Genomic DNA, 16993 nt, shown 5'->3' on the forward strand with positions numbered 1-16993 from the left:
ACCCCTGTATTGGCCGCACCCGATCCAACTAAACGTTTCCTTGTTCACACAGACGCTTCTATGTTTGGATTGGGGGCAGTACTGAGCCAAGTCGGGCCGGACGGCCAAGAACACCCGGTAGCTTACCTGAGTCGGAAACTACTGCCCCGTGAAGTAAGCTATGCGGCCATCGAGATGGAGTGCCTGGCGGTAGTATGGGCATTCAAGAAGTTGCAACCGTATTTGTATGGATGACAGTTTTCCCTCCTAACGGACCATAATCCCCTAGTTTGGCTTAATCGGGTCTCCGGAGACAACGCCAGATTGCTGCGGTGGAGTTTAGCCCTACAACCTCTGGACTTCACCATCCACCACAGACCCGGCAAACAAACCGGTAACGCCGATGGACTAAGTCGACAAACGGAACTTGTACCAACCCCATAAACTTCGGTCATCCCCAAACCGATCCGTTGAGGATCAGACTGTGTATGCCGATCGCGTCGCTGAAAAGGGTAGCCGTGTTACAGAACCACTCAGCACCCAGAATATGTTGTGCAGTTATATTTATGTATAATAGGAAAACCGAAAGAACAATGGAAGCTCAAATACCATAAAAAATGGATTTTTATTTAGTATATGCAACAATGCAAATTTTACATATTTTCATAATAAAAGACAAATTTTATTTAATAAATGCAACAATGCCGATTAAAAGCGGGTAACACCAATACAACAAAATTGCTGCACAAATATCCTATGGTATAGATGGATGATGCATTCCCTGCATATATGTATGCCCAGAAAAAGTTGTGCTTAATAAAGAGTACAAAAAAGGTTATCTTACCAAAAACTGTCCAAAAGACTAGCCTACATAACCAAATCCTTATAAAATATGTATGTATATACAAAGGCTAGTACCAAGTATTAGAGAGAAGTCTCTTTTGATAGAGCAATGCTAAAAAGGAAGAAAAAAATGTTTATAAAATGGAAAGAGGGAGGCATATCTAAAGAAGAATATAATGCTGTCTGCAGAACCTGCAGGGCACAAATCAGATTAACTAAAGCTGAAAATGAATTGAGGCTTGCAAGAGATGTCAAAAGCAATAATAAAGGATTTTGGGGATATGTCAAAAGTAAAAGAAAAGTCAAAGATGCTATAGGATTTTTACAGGATGAAAATGATGAAATGGTAAGACAGGATGTTGAGAAGGCTGAACTTTTAAATTCCTATTTTGCATCTGTTTTCTCTCAGAAAGGAAATGTAACATCAACTGTTATTCACTGTCCTATTAAGGGAATAGAAGAATCCAGGATATCTATAAACAGAAAGATAGTGAGGAAACACTTAGCTAACCTAAATGAATTCAAGTCTCCAGGTCCAGATGAATTACACCCCAGAATACTGAAGGAGATAGCAGAAGAAATTTTTGAACCCCTCTCCATAATCTTTGAAAATTCTTGGAGGACAGGAGAAGTGCCAGAAGACTGGAGAAGAGCAAATGTTGTTCCTATCTTCAAAGAGGGGAAGAAGGTGGACCCAGGCAACTATAGGCCAGTGAGTCTGACTTCTATACCAGGAAAGATCTTTGAACAAATTATTAAACAACATGTATGTCAATACCTGGATAAGAATGAAGTGATTAAACAGAGTCAGCATGGGTTTGTAACTAATAAGTCATGTCAGACTAACTTAATTTCCTTCTATGACGGTATCACTGATTGGGTGGATCAAGGAAATGCTGTAGATATAGTATATCTTGACTTCAGCAAAGCATTTGACAAAGTCTCTCATACAATCCTTATTGAAAAAATGACTAAGTATGGAATGGACAAGGCAACTGTTAGGTGGATTCATAACTGGCTTAGTGATCGGACCCAAAGAGTGGTCGTAAATGGCTGCACATCCAGTTGGAAGAATGTCTCAAGTGGGGTACCACAGGGCTCTGTCCTGGGCCCTGTACTGTTCAACATCTTTATCAACGATTTAGATGAAGGAATTGAGGGTAAACTGATTAAATTTGCTGATGACACAAAGCTAGGAGGGATAGCTAATACTAGAGAAGAGAGAGAGAGGATTCAAAACGATTTAAATAAACTGGAGGTGGGCAGCAACTAACAGAATGGTTTTTAACAGGGAGAAATGCAAAGTACTACATCTGGGCAATAAAAATGAAAAAAGCATATATAGAATGGGAGGAATAGGGCTATGTGACAGCACATGTGAAAAAGACTTGGGTATACTAATAGATCACAGACTGAATATGAGTCAACAGTGTGATGCAGCAGCAAAAAAGGCAAATGCAATTCTAGGATGTATTAACAGAAGCATACAGTCTAGATCACGTGAAGTCATTATTTCCCTCTACTCCTCTTTGGTCAGACCTCATCTGGAATATTGTGTCCAGTTTTGGGCACCACATTTTAAAAAAGACATCAACAAACTGGAGCAAGTTCAGAAAAGAGTGACTAGAATGGTGACCGGTCTGCAAACCCTGTCTTATGAGGAAAGGTTGCAGGATTTGGGAATGTTTAGTTTGCAAAAGAGAAGACTGAGAGGAGACTTAATAGCTGTCTACAAATATCTAAAGGGCTGTCACATTGTAGAAGGATCAACTTTATTCTCATTTGCACAAGGAAAGACTAGAAGCAATGGGATGAAACTGAATGGGAGGAGACACAGATTAGATATTAGAAAAAACTTTTTGACAGTTAGAGTGATCAATGAGTGGAACAGGCTGCCACGAGAAGTGGTGAGTTCTCCTTCAATGGAAGTCTTCAAACAGAGGCTGGACAGACATCTGACTGGGATGATTTAGCGAATCCTGCTTTGAGCAGGGGGTTGGACCAGATGGCCCAGGAGGTCCCTTCCAACTCTATGATTCTATGATTCTAATGCAAGCATAACAATAATAAAGTGAATAAAGTGACTGTGCAAACAGAAGAACCAATTCCAGATAAACAAATCTACAAGAGGGACAAGTCCATGGTCCTTAAAGTATATAATTAAATTGCTATACTAGCATTGCCCAAGATGGAACAAATAACCGAGACAATCAAGTCTCATTACCATAAGAAAGTATATAAGGAATCTGTATCTATACCTGTTAGCAGCAATGACCCCAGCGCGCGTTTCGCACTTGGCTTTGTCCAGGGGAGATGTACAAAGACAAAGACAAGTGCGAAACGCGCGTTGGGGTCATTGCTGCTAACAGGTATAGATACAGATTCCTTATATGGGCACCTTTTGCATAACCAGTGTTTTTTTGTAGCACTTTCTTATGGTAATGAGACTTGTTTGTCTCGGTTATTTGCTCCATCTTGGGCAATGCTAGTATAGCAATTTAATTATATACTTTAAGGACCATGGACTTGTCCCTCTTGTAGATTTGTTTATCTGGAATTGGTTCTTCTGTTTGCACAGTCACTTTATTCACTTTATTATTGTTATGCTTGCATTGCTCTATCAAAAGAGACTTCTCTCTAATACTTGGTACTAGCCTTTGTATATACATACATATTTTATAAGGATTTGGTCATGTAGGCTAGTCTTTTGGACAGTTTTTGGTAAGATAACCTTTTTTGTACTCTTTATTAAGCACAACTTTTTCTGGGCATACATTTATGCAGGGAATGCATCATCCATCTATACCATAGGATATTTGTACAGCAATTTTGTTGTATTGGTGTTACCCGCTTTTAATCGGCATTGTTGCATTTATTAAATAAAATTTGTCTTTTATTATGAAAATATGTAAAATTTGCATTGTTGCATATACTAAATAAAAATCCATTTTTTATGGTATTTGAGCTTCCTGTTAGTGTGGGTGGTCTGGAGCAGGAACCTCCGGGAGTGGACCCTCTGGACCGTGGCACCGAGGGTCCCCGGGCGAGCTGCCAGGTGGAACCGACCCCTATACAGGGACCGTTAGGAGCAGGCCCAGGGGTTCGAGTACCACGGTAGCCGGTACCGAGAGGGGCGGCTCAGGATGGACCGGAGTAAGACTCAGACTGGAGTAGGACAGCAGGAGCACTGAAGACAGGACTGGAGTAGGATGGCAGGAACACTGAAGGCAGGACTGGAGTAGGACAGCTGGAGCACTGAAGACAGGACTGGAGTAGGATGGCAGGAACACTGAAGTCAGGACTGGAGTAGGATGGCAGGAACACTGAAGGCAGGACTGGAGTAGGATGGCAGGAACACTGAAGGTAGGACTGGAGTAGGACGGCAGGAACACTGAAGACAGGACTGGAGTAGGACGGCAGGAACACTGAAGGCAGGACTGGAGTAGGATGGCAGGAACACTGAAGACAGGACTGTAGCAGGACGGCAGGAACACTGGAGACAGAACTGCGGAAGAGAACAAGGAACACGGGTAGCAGGACTGAGAAGCTGCTGTGAGGAGCAGCCAACACTGGAACTGCAGGAGCAGAGTGCACACGATGAAGCGAGGCCAGAGTGTTAGGAAACAATGATCAGGCGCCTCCGTCAGGGGGAAGCGGCCTGATATGGCCCCGTCTGGTCAGCCATTGGTCCAAAGGTGCTTCCAGGTCAGGGCACAGCCGGAGCATAAGAAGCAGGAAGGAGGCGCGGCCGCGGCCTATGGCGCATGCGCATAGCATGCAGGGAAGGCATCGGTCGCGAGCCTGTCTCAGGTGACCGCCGCGGCCTTCGGGTGGAGAGAGGCTGCGGCATGGGAGCAGAGGCCGACTGCGGCGTGGGAGCGGAGGCCGGGTGAGTATGGCGGAGCGGTGTAACAGTACCCCCCCCTAAGCCGCCCTCCCCGGAGGTTAACAAGAAACCTCCTGAGGATACGGAGAGCATTGATATTCTCCCGAGGCTCCCAGGATCTCTCCTCAGGACCAAAACCCTTCAAATCAACAAGAAAGAAAGTCCTACCTCTAACCCTTTTCACAGCGAGAATGTCCTGCACTTCAAAAACGTCGTCGGCACCCACCGGCTGAGGACCAGGATCAAGCGAGGAATGGAAGCGATTCAGTACCACAGGTTTCAGGAGAGAGACAAGGAAGGTGTTCGGGACCCGGAGGGAAGCAGGCATCTTCAATTTGTAGGCGACTTCGTTGATACGCCCAAGAATTTCAAACGGACCGATGTAGCGTGGCCCCAACTTGTAGGATGGCAGTTTCAACCGGATGAATTTGGATGAGACCCAGACCTTGTCCCCAACATGATAGGGTGGAGGATCCAATCTCTTCTTGTCGGCAAAATTCTTCATCCGATCAGCGGACTTCTTGAGTGACGTGTTGGTTTCGGCCCAGATCTTGGAAAACTCGGAGGACAAAGCGTTGGCCGCGGGTACCTCGGAGGCAGGGGTTATCGGAAGGGGAACACCAGGATGTTTGCCAAAAACGATGAAAAACGGAGACTTGGCCGAAGACTCAACAGCATGGTTGTTATAAGCGAACTCTGCCCAGGGGAGTAAGTTGACCCAATCATTCTGGTGGGCGTTGGAGAAGTGCCGTAAGTACCCCGTAAGCGTCTGGTTGGTACGCTCTACCTGTCCATTGGACTGTGGATGGTAGGCCGAGGAGAAGTCGAGGGAAACGTTCATGAGCTTACAAAGCGAACGCCAGAACTTGGAGGTAAACTGAACCCCTCGGTCAGACACAATGCGTCGAGGTAATCCGTGAAGTCTGAAGATTTGACGAATGAAGATTTTGGCCAGCTCCGGCACTGAGGGAAGACCGGGCAAAGGGACGAAGTGAGCCATCTTGGAAAAACGATCCACCACCACCAGGATGACTGTGCAGACCGCAGAGCAGGGTAGGTCGGTGATGAAATCCATGGCGATGTTCTCCCAAGGAACCGTAGGGACGGGCAACGAAAGCAACAAGCCGGACGGAGGTCTCCGTGGCACTTTGTTTCTTGCACAGGATGGACAAGAAGCCACAAAGTCGAGTACATCTTGGCGAAGCGTGGACCACCAGTAGTGACGCGTGATAAGATCAAGGGTCTTCTTAGTTCCGGCATGGCCGGCCAGTTTGGAAGAGTGCCCCCATAGAAGAACCTTTTGCTTGAGATTCTCTGGCACAAGCGTCAAGCCAGGTGGAGGAGTAAGCCAGTTCACCGGAGCCACGGTGATGACCCTAGTGGGATCAATGATGTGCGAAGGTTCTTCCGTGGATTCGTGTGGCTGGAAGACCCTGGACAGGGCGTCGGCTTTGGAATTCTTGTTGCCAGGACGGAATAGGAGCTCGAAATCAAATCGGGCGAAAAATAGGGACCATCTGGCCTGGCGAGGATTAAGTCTCTGGGCAGACTGGAGATAGGCTAAATTCTTGTGGTCCGAGAAGATGACAAAAGGATGGACAGCTCCTTCCAGGAGGTGGCGCCATTCCTCCAAGGCCAACTTGATGGCCAAAAGTTCCCGGTCACCGATCGAGTAGTTACACTCGGATGGAGAAAAGGCCTTCGAGAAGAAGCCACAAGGGTGCAGGCGACCGGAGGCGATTCTCTGGGACAGTACCGCCCCGGCACCTGTCGAGGAAGCGTCCACCTCGAGTACAAAAGGTTGGTCGCTCTCAGGGCGATGCAGGACCGGAGCCGTGGAGAAGGTCCGTTTTAGGGTTAGAAAGGCCTCCTCTGCCTCAGGAGACCAATCCTTGGAAGTAGACCCTTTACGGGTGAGCGCAGAAATGGGTCTTGTGATCGCGGAGAAGTGGGAGACAAATTGTCGGTAATAGTTGGCGAACCCGAGGAATCGTTGTATCGCCTTTAATCCGACGGGGCGAGGCCATTTGAGGATGGCAGACAACTTTTCGGGATCCATCCTTAGACCAGCATCGGAGATAATGAATCCCAGAAAAGGCAGAGAGGTCTGTTCAAAGAGACATTTCTCGATCTTCGCATACAGGCGGTTCTCCCGAAGACGCTGAAGCACCAGGCGGACACTCTTTCTGTGGGACGAGAGGTCCGACGAGAAGACGAGGATGTCGTCTAAGTACACGACCACACAGGAGTACAAGAGATCCCGGAAGATCTCATTGACGAACTCTTGAAAGACTGCAGGAGCATTGCAAAGACCGAAGGGCATGACCAGGTTCTCGTAATGGCCATCTCGAGTGTTGAAAGCAGTCTTCCACTCGTCACCTGCACGGATACGGACCAGGTTGTAGGCTCCTCTGAGGTCCAGCTTGGAAAAGACCCGAGCCCCTCTGAGACGGTCAAACAGCTCCGGAATGAGTGGAAGAGGGTACCTGTTCTTGATGGTAATCTCATTCAAGCCCCTATAGTCAATGCATGGCCGAAGAGTTCCGTCCTTCTTTTTGATGAAGAAGAACCCGGCTCCCGCGGGCGAAGAGGATTTCCGTATAAAGCCTTTGGCGAGGTTCTCTCGGACGTTCTCAGACATGGCGGTGGTCTCTGCGGGAGACAAAGGGTAGATTCTGCCCCTTGGAGGGGTTGAACCGGGAACAAGTTCAATTAGGCAGTCAAACGGGCGGTGTGGAGGGAGGGCCTCCGCTTCCTTCTTATCAAAAACATCGGCATAGGAGCTGTAAGCTGGAGAAAGACCCGGGAGGTCTGGAGGTGACCGAGGAGTGGCCACCTGGGGGACAGGAGCCAGACAGTGAGCTTGGCACGGGTGCCCCCAGCGGAGTATCTCCCCAGAAGACCAGTCGAGAACAGGCTGATGAGTCCTTAACCATGGAAGACCGAGTAGAATGGCGTGAGAGAGCTTAGGTAAAACGTAAAAGGCTATCTTCTCTCAATGTAAGGCTCCGACTTGCAACTCCACCTCTTCAGTGACCAAGGTGACGGTCACCTGTAGCGGTTTGCCATCCACGGTGGCAATCTGAATTGGATTAGATAGTGAGACTACAGGAATTTGGTATTTGTCCACCTCTTCCGGCCGAATGAAGTTACCCGCTGAGCCCAAATCCACGTAGGCCACCTCGGAACCACGCCTCCTCCCTGAAACCAAAAGCACAGAAATCGTAAGGGGTTGAGAGGGATCATCATCACCTAGGAAGGCCTCTCTTACCTGACCTAGGTGGAGTTGTTTCCCTGTGTCTTAGGACAGGTGCTGATATAGTGTGACGAATCACCGCAATAGAGGCACAGACCTTGTGCCCGTCTCTCTCTCTGACGCAACTCGGCCAACCTGAGACGATCTATCTACATGGGCTCACCCGAAGAGAAGGAAGAGGACCCGACCGAACGGGAGCTGGCAGACCGGGTCAAAGGAGAAACTGACCTGGAGGACCGCCTGTCTCTCGCTGACTCCCGAGCACGCTCCTGAAAGCGCAGATCAATGCGGGTAGCCAGCGAGATAAGGTCCTCTAAGGTGGACGGGTTATCTCGACCTGCGAGTTCATTCTTTATTCTACTAGAAAGACCGCGCCAGAATGCCCCCCAACAAAGCCGCGTTATTCAAGCCGAGCTCGGCGAAAACGAATAGCGTACTGTCCGACTGTGAGAGAGCCCTGGTGTAAGTTAAAGAGTGACTCAGTGAGAGAGGCTAACCGACCCGGCTCATCGAAAACCTTACGAAACGTATCCAGGAAAACCGGGAGACTCGAGACGATCGGGTCGTCACGTTCCCAGAGCGGGTTCACCCAAGACAGGGCCTCTCCCTCCAGGTGGGACATGATGAAGGCCACTTTGGCTCGATCCGAGGGATATTGCTGTGGCAGCCATTAAAAGTAGAGACTACACTGATTTAAGAACCCACTACAGAGCTTGGGATCCCCGGTGAAACGAGGTGGCTTGGCGAGGCGGGGCGTCGGGAGAGCAGTAGACACAGGAGGAGGAGTCGGCACTGCAGTGGCAGCCTGGAGGGCCGACCAGTGACTATCAAAGGAGGCCATGTAGGACAAAATGTGGGCTTGATAATCTTGCTGCTGACCCAGCTCCTGTTGAAGACTGGCCAGCTGAGTGGCATTTCCAGGATCGGCCACCTGTAAAGCCGACAAACGGGTGTCCATCGACTTCATGACTGACATAATGCGCCCCTGATTCTCCCGTAGGAATAGCAACTCTTTCTGGGTAGCAGCCGTAGTACCGGCGGGGTCCATGGCCTGATCGTACTGTTAGCGTGGGTGGTCTGGAGCAGGAACCTCCGGGAGTGGACCCTCTGGACAGTGGCACCGAGGGTCCCCGGGCGAGCTGCCAGGTGGAACCGACCCCTATACAGGGACCGTTAGGAGCAGGCCCAGGGGTTCGAGTACCACAGTAGCCGGTACCGAGAGGGGCGGCTCAGGATGGACCGGAGTAAGACTGAGACTGGAGTAGGACAGCAGGAGCACTGAAGACAGGACTGGAGTAGGATGGCAGGAACACTGAAGGCAGGACTGGAGTAGGATGGTAGGAATACTGAAGGCAGGACTGGAGTAGGACGGCAGGAACACTGAAGGTAGGACTGGAGTAGGACGGCAGGAACACTGAAGGCAGGACTGGAGTAGGATGGCAGGAACACTGAAGACAGGACTGTAGCAGGACGGCAGGAACACTGGAGACAGAACTGCGGAAGAGAACAAGGAACACGGGTAGCAGGACTGAGAAGCTGCTGTGAGGAGCAGCCGACACTGGAACTGCAGGAGCAGAGTGCACACGATGAAGCGAGGCCAGAGTGTTAGGAAACACAACGATCAGGGGCCTCCCTCAGGGGGAAGCGGCCTGATATGGCCCCGTCTGGTCAGCCATTGGTCCAAAGGTGCTTCCAGGTCAGGGCACAGCCAGAGCATAAGAAGCAGGAAGGAGGCGCGGCCGCGGCCTATGGCGCATGCGCATAGCATGCAGGGAAGGCATCGGTCGCGAGCCCGTCTCAGGTGACCGCCGCGGCCTTCAGGTGGAGAGAGGATGCGGCATGGGAGCAGAGGCAGACTGTGGCGTGGGAGCGGAGGCCGGGTGAGTATGGCGGAGCGGTGTAACACTTCCATTGTTCTTTCGGTTTTTCTATTATTTATTGGAAGCACCAAGTAAATTTCAATATTATGTCTATTTGGTATGTATAATAGGTTCTATGTGAGATGCATGTCCCTAGTGCATCAGCCCACAGGCTGCGCCCCTGGGTAGAGGGGACACGATATTCTCCTTTTGTCTGCCCTTCCCCCACCTTTGTAATTCCCACAGTAAACATCGGCAGACTCCGGCCACCTGCGGCTTTTGTAATGTATGTCTGGCCTGCCACTTTTCTATTGGCCTGCCCTCTGTATCTGTGTGATATATTCTGTGTCCTGTGAGTAAAGTGTTGTCTGGAAATACGTGGTGAAGCAGTGATCTTTTATATGCGCCCATGTAACCAAGGAATTCCAGCCAGCTTCATTCATTCAGACTCCAGCCAACGCAGAGCGGACCTCCGAAAACACGGGGTGGTACTGAAAGAGGTACCCCAGCTTGGGTAGACCCAGTTACAGCACCATTTGACTTTTTCAACGCAGAATTGTCTGGAATTGAGATTAGACGCCATGAGATGTGCCTAAACAGTGGAAACCCCCCCATTCTAACTCCAACCCTAACTCCCACACACCCCTAACCCTAATCTCAGCCCTAACCCTAGCCCTTAACTTAATGGGAAAATGGAAATAAATGCTTTTTTTAATTTTATTATTTTTCCCTAACTAAGGGGGTGATAACGGGGGGTTTGATTTACTATTTATGGCGGGTTTTATGTTCGGCAGCTGTCACACGCTAAAATACACTTTTTATTGTAAAAATAGTTTTTGCATCACCACATATTGAGAGCTATAATTTTTCCATATTTTGATCCACTGAGTCATGTGAGGTCTTATTTTTTGCGGGACGAGTTGACGTTTTTATTGGTACCATTTTCAGGCATGTGAATTTTTTGATCGCTTTTTATTCCGATTTTTGGGATGCAGAATGAACAAAAACCAGCATGTCATGAATTTCTTTTGGGGGGTGCGTTTACAGGGTTCCATGTGTGGTAAAATTGATAAGGCGGTTTTATTCTTCGGGTCAGTACTATTACAGCGATACTTTTTACTTTTTTTACAGTGATACATTTATGTCATTCTTTATGTTTTGGCGCTTTTATGCAATGAAAGCAATTATATATAAAAATTAATTATTTTTGCATTGCTTTATTCTGAGAGCTATAACTTATTTTTTCGCTGATGATGCTGTATGGCGGCTCATTTTTTGTGGGAAAAGATGACGTTTTCAGCGATACCATGGTTATTTATATCTGTCTTTTTGATTGCATGTTATTGCACTTTATGTTCGGCGGTATGATGATAAAGCATTGTTTTTTGCTTTGTTTTTAATTTTTGAAGGGGATCACTAAAAGGGTTAACTAGTGGGACAGTTTTTTTGGGCGGGTCGTTATGGACGCGGCGATACTAAATATGTGTACTTTAATTGTTTGTTTTTTTTATTTTCAAAAATTTAATTTATTAGGGAATATATATATATTTTTTTAATTTATTTAGTGATTTTTTTTATAAATTATTTTGTCCCGGGGGGGGACATTACTGTAATGTGTCAGATCGCTGATCTGACAGTTTGGACAGCACTCAATTAGATCAGCGATCTGACAGGTGCTGCACAGGCTTGCTCAATGCCTGCTGAGATGCCTACCTGCAGGCCCCCGAAGGCTCCCTCAGCCATATTGGATCCGAGGGCCTGCAGGGAGGAAGGCCCTCGGAACAGCGCGATCACATCGTTTCGAGGGTCCAGGGAAGCATGCAGGGAGCCCCCTCCCTGCCGATGCTTCCCTAATCCCCTGGTACATTGCGATCATGTTTGATCGCAGTGTGCCAGGGGTTAACGTGTCGGGAGCGGTCCGTGACAGCCCCTGACACATAGTGCCGGGTGTCAGCTGTGATAATCAGCTGACACCCCGCCAGCGATCAGCGGCGTCCCCCCCTCGGGAGGGCCGCTGATCGCTTAGACGTATTATCCCGTCCCCGGTCATACGGGCCCGGGTACCGTGGACGGAATAGTACGTCTGATGTCAGAAAGGGGTTTAGGACTGTTTACCTTTCTGTTGTGGGTTTCATGGTTTATGAAGCAAATAAACCCACATGAACGTTGAAGAGAATGTGCCTCCTGTATCCTCCTATGCAGCTGAGTGCAAACCTTACAACCCCCTATAATGTATATATGTTACCCAGGTATATAGCGAGGTGTACAGTACACTGTGTTCCAAATTATTATGCAAAAAGAGATTAGGAGTGATAAGGTTAGAATTTTTTTGTTTGTCATTTAAACTCAATAATGGTGATGTGTGTCAGGGCTCTTTATGTCACTGAAAGCAATTGCAGATACCTTTGCAAGTTAGTTTGGCAGGTGTGTCCAAATAAAGGCAAGACTACTTAAGAAGGCTGTTCCACATTATTAAGCAGCCTACATTTTTTGGAAAAATGGGAAAGGAAAAGGATGTGTCGGGTGCTGAGAAGCAACAAATTGTGGAATATTTAGATCAAGGCATGACTACAATCAACATTGCCAAGACACTTCATCGTGATCATCGCACAATCAAGAAGTATGTAGCCGATTCCCAGCACACACGTGTGCGTGCTGATAAGGAAAAATTGAGGACTCTTTCCAACAGGCAATTGCGTCAGGTTAAAAGAGCAGCTGCAAAAATGCCTTGTCATAGCAGCAGACAAGTTTTTGAAGCTGCTGGTGCCTCCAACGTCCCCGAACAACAAGATGCAGGGTCCTTCAGTGGTTTGCAGCTGTGTGTAAGCCATCCTGTCAACTACCTCTATCCACTGCACACAGGCAGAAACGGCTCCAGTGGGCCAAACGATACATGAAGACTGACTTCCAAAATGTTTTGTTCACCGATGAGTGCCGTGCAACGCTCGATGGTCAAGATGGATGGAGTGGAGGATGGCTGGTTGATGGACACCCCATGAAAACACGGCTAAGGCGCCAACAAGGAGGAGGTGGAGTAATGTTTTGGGCTGGAATCATGGTGAGAGAGATTGTCGGCCCCTTTAGGATCCCTGAAGGGGTAAAGATGAACTCCATAATCTATGTGGAGTTTCTAAAACAGCACTTCCTGCCATGGTTCAAGAGGAAGAACCGTGCTTTCCGCAGCAAGATCATTTTCATGCATGATAATGCACCGTCTCATGCTGCAAATAACACATCTGCATCTCTGGCTGCTATGGGCATAAAAGAGGACAAACTTATGGTGTGGCCACCATCTTCCCCTGACCTCAACCCCATTGAGAACCTCTGGAGCACCATCACAAGGAGTGTCTATGATGGCGGGAGGCAGTTCACATCTAAGAAACAGCTCTGGGAGGGTATTCTGTCCACATGCAAAACAAATGAAGCACAAACCATCCAAAAACTGACAAATTCAATGGACCAGAGAGTTCAGAAGCTTCTTTCCAACAAGGGGTCCTATGTGCAAATGTAACATCACCTAGAAGAAAGTTTTGACTTGAAATCTGTTTGATTTCATTTTGTAATAAGCTGATAATGCTTATAATTTCACAATTGACCATTTTTTTGTTCAAAATAAAAATAAAAAGGTTGAAAACTCTGCTGTGCATAATAATTTGGAACATGCATTTTGAGCGTTTCTTATTTTTAAAAATATACTGTTTTCATAGGCAATTTATTCAAAAACATTGCAATTATACTAGAATATTAGATGACTGGAAAATAACAATGACTGCAATTCATATAGGTAATTTAGAGAAAATATGAGGAAATATTTTTTGCATAATAATTTGGAACACAGTGTATATATACATTATAGGGGTACACAGCAGGGTGTGTATATATTACTCAGGTATAGAGCAGGGTTGTACATAAATATTACACAGGTATAGAGCAGGGGGTGTACATACTGCACATCAGCTGTTGGATGGGGCCCTGCACACCACACGGTATGATGTCACGTGATTGTGATGTCACAATAGACTCCAGAGACCGGAACTCAGAGATAAGGTGATGTGACATCACAGTAAGTCAGAACACCGAGATCAAGTGACCAGGACAGCAGCTAAGGTAACAGAGGGAAGAGAGAAAGCAAGGTAAGTCCTCAAGAGCTTCTCTGGGGCAGATGGTTTTCATGACAGGGACTTGTGAATTATAGGACAAGTAGTGATGGGCAGTGTGGCTTTCTGGCGCTCGTTTTCATCAGCCGTCGACAACTGCCATTTTAGTCCCCATGAGACTGCAAACGGATCTTACTGGGTCGCTGACACCCATCGTTCACTGAAGGGAGCAGGGGTGTACATATATGCACATATTATAGGGTTATACTGCAGGATGTATATAGGTTCACACAGAGTATACAGCAGGGGTGTATATACAGTATATATATGTACACATTATAGGAGTATTACACAGGGTATAGAATAGGTGATATCTAATATATAAAGCTCAAGTGTGTATGTGTGTATGTATGTATGTATGTATATGTGTGTGTGTGTGTGTGTGTATGTACAGTATGTATGTATGTGTGTGTGTGTGTGTGTGTGTGTATGTCCGGGATTGGCATCCGCACCTTCGCAGCTACAGCCACAAAATTTGGCACAGTCACACGTCTGGACCCCGAGAGTGTCTTAAGCTATGTTGTGAGGTGAAATTTTAACCCCACGCATTCTAATTCACCAAACAATTTAGCCCCTATCTACATAATGGGGAAAAAGTGTGTGTATCAAGCCCCGCCCCTCATTATGATGTCATAATGGTTGCCATGGTGACGCTGATGTCATCATAGGTTGCAAGCCCCGCCGCTCATTATCATGTCATAATGGTTGACTATGGGATGGAGGATGTGTGATGAGTATATGGGCACTGGACTATGGGATGGAGGATATGTATGACGGGTATATGGGCACGAGACTATGGGAAGACGGATATGCATGATGGGTATATGGGTACGGGTCTATGGGATGGAGGATGTGTGATGGGTATATGGGCACGGGACTATGGGATGGAAGATATATATGATGGGTATATGGGCACGGGACTATGGGATGGAGGATATGTATGATGGGTATATGGTGTTACAGAACCACTCAGCACCCAGAATATGTTGTGCAGTTATATGTATATATAATAGGTTCCCTACATGTATCAGCAGTGTCCGCCCTCCCCCCACCTTTCTAATTACCACAGTAAACATCCGCAGCTCCGGCCACCTGCGGCTTTTGTAATGCATGTCTGGCCTGACGCCTGTCTATTGGCCGGCCCTCTGTATCTGTGTGATATATTCTGTGTCCTGTGAGTAAAGTGTTGTCTGACTGGAAATACATGGAGAAGCAGTGATCTTTAATATGCGCCCATGCACTCAGAGGAATTCCAGCCAGCATCCTTCATTCAGACTCCAGCCAACGCAGAGCGGACCTCCAAAAACACGGGGTGGTACTGAAAGAGGTACCCCAGCTTGGAAGACCCTGTTACGCTGGTGGCGGCCAGCAGGATTTGATACCCATTCTACAGGAGGAAAGGAATGAATGGAAAATAACTACCAGAAGTTAAAGAGGACTACATTAAAAGATCTGGTGGAAGCCCAAGGGTTGATCGCCAGAAACAAAACAAAAGCGGATTTGATAGCAGCCATCATGGAACACGACAGTGCAGCGCCCCCCAATGTGAATGTGGAGGAGACCGAATTCCAGAGGGAGATAAAGAGCAGACTGGCTTTCTATGGCCTAAACCCTGCAGTAGAGATCATACGAGAGGTGATGGCGGATGTGCGAACTGATCTGAAGGAAAAGATGGCCAAGCGGACCAGGATAGAGCGGACCAAAGTGGAGCTGGCCAAGATGCAGATGGCAGAGAGGAGAGCCAGCGAGCAGGGGAAGCACTGGCCTTCGACCAGGTACCTTCAACAGTAAGCCACAAAAAGATCCAGTACAATGCCTTCCAACAGTTGGGGGAGGCAGAGGAAGACATTGATGGCTTTCTACAGGACTTTGAGCGGCAGTGTGCCCTTCATCAAGTAAAGCCGGAGGAACAGGTTCAGATTCTGGCCAGCAAGCTGACAGGCCGGGCAGCGGATGCCTATCGCACGGTACCTGATGAGGACTGTATGGACTATGAGCGGATCAAAGAAGTGATCTTGGCCCGGTATGCGTTGACACCAGAGGCCTACCGCCAAAAGTTCCGCAGACTTATAAAACGCGTAACCGATACCCACGCTGAATGGGCCTGTAAATTACGGCGGTCACTGCTACAGTGGGTACAAGGGAGCCAAGCAACCACTAATGAGGACGTCCTCCAGCTCTTCCTGTTAGAACGATTCTTTAATGGACTAAACCCTGAGACACAGGAATGGCTTCGGGACAGGCGGCCAACGAAACTTGAGGAAGCCGCTCGTCTGGCCGATGAACATCATGATGCCAGGAGGCCGCAGTTGTCCGGATCAAAGGTGGTCACTAGGGGCCCGCCCATGGACCTGGAGGGCCCCAAACCACCAAAGATTGTAGGGGGACCATCTGGAAACCCGGCCTACCACAGTCCCCCTGGGGCGCGATGCCACACCTGCCGTCAGCTGGGCTACCTGCAAAGACAATGCCCCAACCGGACTCAGCATACCCAGTGGATAAAGGCAGGAACAGCTACCTTCAGCCGGGCTGCTGTACACTGCTACCAAGGCGAAGCTGAACCGGCATTGGGGGCTACGACTAACCCAGACGGAGTGTGGGCCCACAGCTAGGCGACATACGGACGGAGTGTGTGCTCCCTAGCTAGGCGACACTCGGAAGGAGTGGGGGCCCCCTAGCTAGGCGACACTCGGAAGGAGTGTGGGCCCCCTAGCTAGGCGACACTCGGACGGAGTGTGGGCTCCCTAGCTAGGCGACACTCGGAAGGGGTGTGGGCCCCCTGGCTAGGTGACACTCGGACGGAGTGTGGGCCCCCTAGCTAGGCGACACTCGGACGGAGTGTGGGCCCCCTAGCTAGACGACTCGCGGAAAGAGCGTGAGCCCCCTAGCTAGGCGACACTCGGACGGAGTGTGGGCCCCCTAGCTAGGCGACACTCGGAGTGTTGGCACCCTAGCTAGGCGACACTCGGACGGAGTGTGGGCCCCCTAGCTAGGCGACACTCGGAGGGAGTGT

The sequence above is a fragment of the Dendrobates tinctorius genome, unplaced genomic scaffold (genome assembly GCF_039654945.1).
Source record: "Dendrobates tinctorius isolate UK_male_01 unplaced genomic scaffold, ASM3965494v1 ptg000189l, whole genome shotgun sequence".
NCBI lineage: Eukaryota > Metazoa > Chordata > Amphibia > Anura > Dendrobatidae > Dendrobates > Dendrobates tinctorius.